Source organism: Serinus canaria, chromosome 3 (genome assembly GCF_022539315.1).
Source record: "Serinus canaria isolate serCan28SL12 chromosome 3, serCan2020, whole genome shotgun sequence".
Taxonomy (NCBI): domain Eukaryota; kingdom Metazoa; phylum Chordata; class Aves; order Passeriformes; family Fringillidae; genus Serinus; species Serinus canaria.
In genome coordinates, this window is record NC_066316.1 from 41,319,457 (window position 1) to 41,326,251 (window position 6,795).

Consider the following 6,795-nt stretch of genomic DNA (forward strand, 5'->3'; position numbering starts at 1 on the left):
ACATCATCCAGAGGTGAATTGTACCTGTGAGGTTTCTGACCTTCCTCTGAATAATTCAAACTATTCTTAAGTTAGATCAGTACTGGAATAAATAGGCTGTGAATGACAGAATGCTCTTTCCATTGGAAAAAAATTTCCACAGTGGCTCAGACCTCTGGTCCACTTAATCCAGTATCCCAGTGGAGTCACCGGCACATGCTTCTTCAGAAGCTGTTACATGCCTGTAATAGACAGAAGATACACCTGTTTTGAGCTGTTTATGTCTAAATATTGCAATATTGCCAGCTCTTCAGAATTTGGTGAGCCTCAGTGAATATTCATAACTTGTAAGCTATGGTGTTTAGGGCACTGGAGTTTTACGGTAATTGGGAATTACATGAGACCACCTACTTCATTAAAACAAAATGAAAGACAGAGTCAAAGCCAGGCCTGCAAAGGTAAACAGTGCATGAATTCACTGCCTCCATATTTAAAGCCTTCAAAGCCTTTCAGTTAAAATCCTTTTCCGCTCTGGATCTCAGCATGAGTCTGGCTGCAGGGAGGTTTTGTGTGGTGGCCTGTCAGCTTCCATCTCCAACACAGTGAAATTCAACTAATTGTAAGTGCACATTGCTTCAGGCATAGACTGCACACTGCCACTCGGGCCATGCACACACGCCGTGACCCCATCCACCCACTGCAGAATGTGGTGTTCTCTCCCCAAACACACACACTTTTCTTTTTTGTTACTTGCAATCACTGAAAAGATGACAGGCCAGAGCAAGGAGCAGAGATCCCTGTTGTGTTTCTGCAAAAAGCAGTTCGGAGGGATTTAGTCCCACAACTGCATATGCGCCAAGAGCTGCAGCAATCCTTGGATTGTGTCTCCATTAATGAAAATGGGTTGGCCGGAGAGCACAGTGTGAAGCTGTGCCTGCCTGTGGGCTTTGATCTTACCTGCTGAAGCTGACCTCCCTGCCATGTCAGGCTTTGCAATGCAGCTGAGGATCAGAAAGCATCAAGAGAAAAGGAGGAATAGAAAAATCAGAAATACCTCACAGTTGAAAACTCTCTGTGACCCAAAATAGCCTCTATTAGTGCTAATTCTGAGTTGCTTGTAAAGTTCTGCAAGGTTCATAGGAATAGTGTGGTCACAGACTACTGGCAAACTGTCCCCAGCAGACTTTTTTTCAGCACATATTAATTCCTCAGATTTTTCCATCTGAACTTCACAGAAGTTATCTGCATTTGTTTCTCTTTCTTTGGATAGGCCAGTCTTTAGTTCTGTCAAAGCAGGATTTCTTCTCTCATTCCTTAAACAAGAATCTTTTTCAGCTGTTTAATTTGGCTATCAGCTTGACCATCACAGGTTATGAGCAATGAACTGCTTGCATGAATGTCATTATCTTCAACTGGACTCTCCTCTGGGGGGGCACAATGTAGGACTACGTTTGCCTTGCTCCCCACTAAATTTCCTGATTTTTCAGCTGAGAATCACTTGCATCATTTCTGCTGCTGCCAGTTTATCAGCAAAATACTATGTCTGCAAACCATACATTTTATCCTTCTATGTTCACACTTTGTCTTTCTCTTTGTGCTCAGTGAGTTAAGCAATCACCCACTCCACCCCACCTAGCATCCTTTGTACAGACCTCCATGTCTTGGGATGCATTAGGATCCAGACACACTGCAAGGTCAGCCCTGTTAGGGTTCTCAGGCAGAGCATAGATGTCTCCCAAGTTCAGTGAGCTCGGCCTGAAGGCAAGTGCCAGCCCCCAGAATCAGAAAGCTCCTGTAGCAATGGGGGAATTTTAGGGAATTATGTGATCTGAAGCTCAGAAGCTAAATGGTACCAAGTGTGTCCCCAGCAATGGGGAACTGGGTTTCTAAATCAATCCCTTTGTGCCTCAGTCTTGTTTAGCTCCTGTACAAGGTCCTGGAAGGGGTAATTTCAATCCCATCCTATGACTTTTTTGTGTGTTAGTACCTGATTCTTCACTGCTGACTCAAGGTGCCACAGTTGAATGAATCATGTAAATAAGATTAGTATTTGGTTGTTTGTTATCACAACCTTTAGACTGATCCTCATAAAGTTAAGCTCAGTCCTGAGCAATGTTCCTGATGTGACTGGCTTTTATTTTTTTGGTTTTTCTACCCCAGAAATGTTTCTTATCAGTCAGATCATCTGATAGCTCTGCTCTCATATTCAACCTGTGACACTCTGTAATTCAATGCTGCTACAGTGACAAAAAACATTGAAAATCAATCACACAAGATCAAGAATTTAAATAAATAGTTCTGAGTGCTCTAGAAGAACTCATAATCCAAAAGGCTTTCACTGCCACTCACCACTGAACCTCATCACTTTTGCTCACCTAATTATACAACACTTTACTTACTTCCCAAGCCATTGCACCTGAAGTGCTGATTATACTGTACTTGGAGAGCTGATGCTCTCTGAAGGGCTGTTTGCCATCTCTGTGAGGCTGCTACTTACTGCCTGACAGAAGTGATCCCACTGCTATTTCTACTTTGTTTTGGAGGGAATAACTGGAGTGCTAATGTTCAGAGGTGCTTCCGAAACACTACAAGAAGTACAAGTGCAACAATTCAATTTTGGAGATGGGAAATTGGAGCACAGCAGTTAGCCCAATAGCTTGTCATCAATTCAGTGTGAGAACTATGATCCAGAAGTACTAGACTCCTCTCCTGACTGTGAGAACACCTTTGTCCAAAAATATATTCTAGTTGTGGGAGTTCTGAGAAAGATAATGGCTGCCACTAACTCTGCCAGAAATTCATTGAAGATAAAATGGTCTCAAAAATATTTGAAGGAACAATTCAATTTCATGAAATAAATTTTAAAATCTCTGAGGAGTCCATAGAAAGAAACAGAATGTGGTGATGTGTGTGGTGTATTTGTGCATGTATGTCAGAGATATGGATAAAGATACACATGTGTAGAAAATACATATATATAAATATATATGTAGTCTCTTCCTAACTATTCTCACTAGTTTTATTGCTTCATTTCTTTATTTCTAGGTGTTTGATAAGTAAATTTAAAATAAATAAGTAATTCTAAGTACTAGAGTCAAGAATTACTTTTCTTGAACCTTTTGATGTTGATATAGAATATACTGGATTTTTCTTGTAAAGCAAAGACAGCCTCTGAACATATGGACAGAAGGAACTAGTGTGCCAGTGAATTCTTGTTTTCAAGCCCTAAATGCTAGGGACCTATATAGCTTTTTACTGATATCCTGCAAGACATGGATTCCATGCACAAGGCTTCACAAGGTAAAAAGTGGTACCACAGCAAACTGAGACACAAGTATTCCTCTTCTCACTTGGCCTGAAATGTCTCACCCATTTGAACTCGTGTTTCCAAGAACAGATTACAATTAGGAAGAAGCAGATTAGATAGAATTGAGTGGTTCAGCTGATCTTCACATGTGTTCTGATAGGTTTTGTGTTTCTGAAAGTAGCTGTTCAAGAGTTAGGCCTCCTTCCTTTAAAGGAGACTCCAGGTCTCTCATACCAAATGGGTTCTCTCAGAACATCTCACCACCTTGTGGGCAGTGCCAGTGTCTAACACCAAAGCACAGACGGAAATGTGGGAAGCAGAGCTCAAAAGAATGGCAAAGATAAATCACGTGTTCTCACATGGCCTTCTTTACACAGGTTCTCAAGAGGAGCCAGACCCACTGGTTCTACATATTTCTCAAAGCCCTGACTCTTGTCTCCTGCCTTAAAACTGTTTTCTGCAAAAGGCTAAATTTTTATAAGCAGGAAACTCTCAAAGGCTACCTTCTGACAGCTGAGCCATTGCATTTGCAGAGCAAAATGGCTTTTCATGCTTTAAATTTACAGATCATCTGCCTATTGTCAAATCTGGATTTTTTCCTTGAGCATTCTGGATCTGAAGTCAAAGCATTTTCTCACAACAGAGTAAATTCACTTGCCTTTTCTCCCCTGCAATTGCCCTATGGTTTCTCTGAGAAGTCAGAAGTTACTGGTGTTTTTGCTAGCATTGGTGATTTTTGCCATGTTAACAGTAAATCATGGTCGTTAGCAGGCAAATACTGAATTCCCCCTGTTGTATCTTTTTCTTGCAGCTAAAGATATTTTTCATCTCTTTCTTGTCATGCTTCTTCTAAGGCATCTGTAGGGAACAAAACTCATGATTAGTCTTCCACTCTTCTAATCTTGATAAGCAATATTTTTAAAGAGTTACCGAGAAGTCGGGAGGAGCTGTTGGTTTAGCAGGTGTAGCAGAAAATCGTTAGCCTTCAGCTAGTTAATAATCCCCAGGAAATGTCCACCCTGCAGACATTACTGCTCTGATGATGAAAAGTGTTATATAAAAACAGACTATGATTATGAGGTGGGAAGCAAGGGAAAAAGTTGTTTTTCTGAGAGTAAGTTGTTTTTCTGCCCTCCAAATTTTATTTGGTTTTGATTTCCTTTTCCTAACAGTATTAAACATAAGCAGAATGAGCAATGGGTTGCTTTAAACCATTGCTTCCCTCATATGTAAGTCAGTTTGTACAGACAAGGGGGGGTTTGGGGATTTGTTGGGGTTTTTTTTGGTATTTTTTCGTTTGGGAGTTTTTTGTGGTTTTTTGGGTTGGTTTTTTTTTATTGTTGTTGTGGGTTTTTCGTTTTGGTTTTTTTCTGGGTTTTTTTTGTTTTGTTTTGTTTCTCTGAATACTGTTTATTTAAGTGATTGTTGGCTCTTTTCCTGTCCTTTGTTGACCCCAGGAAACAACTTTTTTTATGCGTTTCCATTCTGGGATTTCTATTATCTACTGCCTTGTGCTGGGTGTACCTCAGTGAGCAGGCCCAGAAGAGAAGGAGAGAGCTGAAGTTCCTATTGAACTAAAGCCAGCTTCTCCTCCAGTTTGAGGCCCAAGAAAACCATCACTTGAATCAAAGCACTTTGGAAGGTAGTTTACAAGTCTACTTCCCAAGAAGAAACCAGGATGCAGTGTTATCGCCTTCATGAAATTAAAGGAGGTGGTTTTACGATATAGTGGAGAGGAGCCATGCTGTTCATTAGTCACATTTATTTGACAAAAAAGTGGGGGAGGGCGAAAAGGGGAAAGGAAGTTGGGAAAGAAAAACAGAACAGAAGGGAAAAAATCTTTATGATGAGGTGCTTGGCAGGATGAAGGAACAAAAGGAAGGTTTTCTGCCTGTCTCCTGATATTTTCCAACTCAGCAAAAAAATCCATTGTGTAGCTTAAGGGGAAAAAAAAGTTAAAGTTGAAAGCTTAGTGTGTGAAAGCAACTGCTCAACCATTGTGTAATATGGGCTAATGTAATGTCACTGTTTCCCCATGATGTAAGTTGCGATTTTTGTTCCAGTTGCTGTGGTCAATGTTATCGCTTTCAGTTTTCAAAAGGGGGCAAGGAGGTGCATGGGGATGGTATTTCTCTTTACCCCCACCACCCCTTCCCCACTCCCAAACAAATACTTCTGTTAGGACATATCAGTGCTGACCAGATGTCACTGATTTTTTTTTTTCTTTTTTTGCATGTGTCCCTTAACAGCTGGCAAGAATATCAGCTCAAATTATTCACCACAAGCACACTCTTTCTGTTTGTCTCCAGATAAAGGGATTTGAAATCCTGGTTGTCAGAGAGGGATGCTGAAAACTGTGGAATGGATTTCTTTGGGGAGAGGGAATACTTCTTGAAGAACTTTAAACCAGTTGGGGATGGTCATGACTTGGATGCACATCCAAAGATATCCCTTAGGTACTTCATATTTTTGGAAACTGTTTTAAGCCCAGGATATTTTCTTGGAACCATTGTGAAGTGTTCATAGAAATCAGTAATTCTAAATGCAGAGACTGTTTTTGTTTTGGTCATCTCAGCTAAAAAAAAAATCTCAGATGTGGTTACAGGTAAGAAATAGAATGGGTGGATGGCAAATAGACACCACTGTGCAGGATGTTCTAGAATTGCTTGGGGTCATATCCATGTGTCTTTGCTCCATCACCCTTCAATCTCTACATTTTGCAAATGGGCTGAGGGCCGTGCTGCGTTTGCCCTGGGAGCACACACAGCCCTGGTGTCGCAGCACTTGGGAGATGGCAGTGGGGACGTGGCAAGTGCCATTACACCTGGAACCACACTTGGTGGGTGCTATGGTGCACAGCACACAATAGGGGCTGATTTACCCTCATAGATCATGAGCTACTGGCCCTTGTCATCCATGTCATTACCTTCTGCCTTGCCATAACCTTCTCCTCCTCCCCTCATATTTACAGTTGTATCTGCTTTTATCTTCAAAACTGTCACAACTAACGGGTGTTGTATAGAATAGCGCAGTGTTCTCCCCAGTTATGGCTCTGTTGCAAAATAAGTGTGTTTTCCTTATGTGAGCAAAGATAAGTGGGTCAGTATATGGAAATCATGGCTTGACAAAATTTTTAACACTATCTTCAGATGAGTGAGTGAAAAAAACGAGATCAGATGAAGATAACTCGGAGTTTCTGCATGCTCACAGACAGTCGGGATGCAAAGGAAGACTTCAGCTCCGTCTCTAAACTGGAAAAAAATCTTTGTGTGTATTTCAAACTGCATCTTGTCTTTGGTGATGTTTTTAAATAACCACTTAAAAGAAAGAGAAAAATAATTTTAATGAACAGTAAGCACAGAAACTCACCTAGGAAGAGTATGTAACACATGACCTGCCCCAGGTATGGTAAAGCCTTTTTAAGGCTTGTATTCTATTCCTTATTGTCTCTACTGTTGCCTCACAGTTGATAGAAACAAGAATGCTTTTCTAAAGCATGCTAAGCTCTT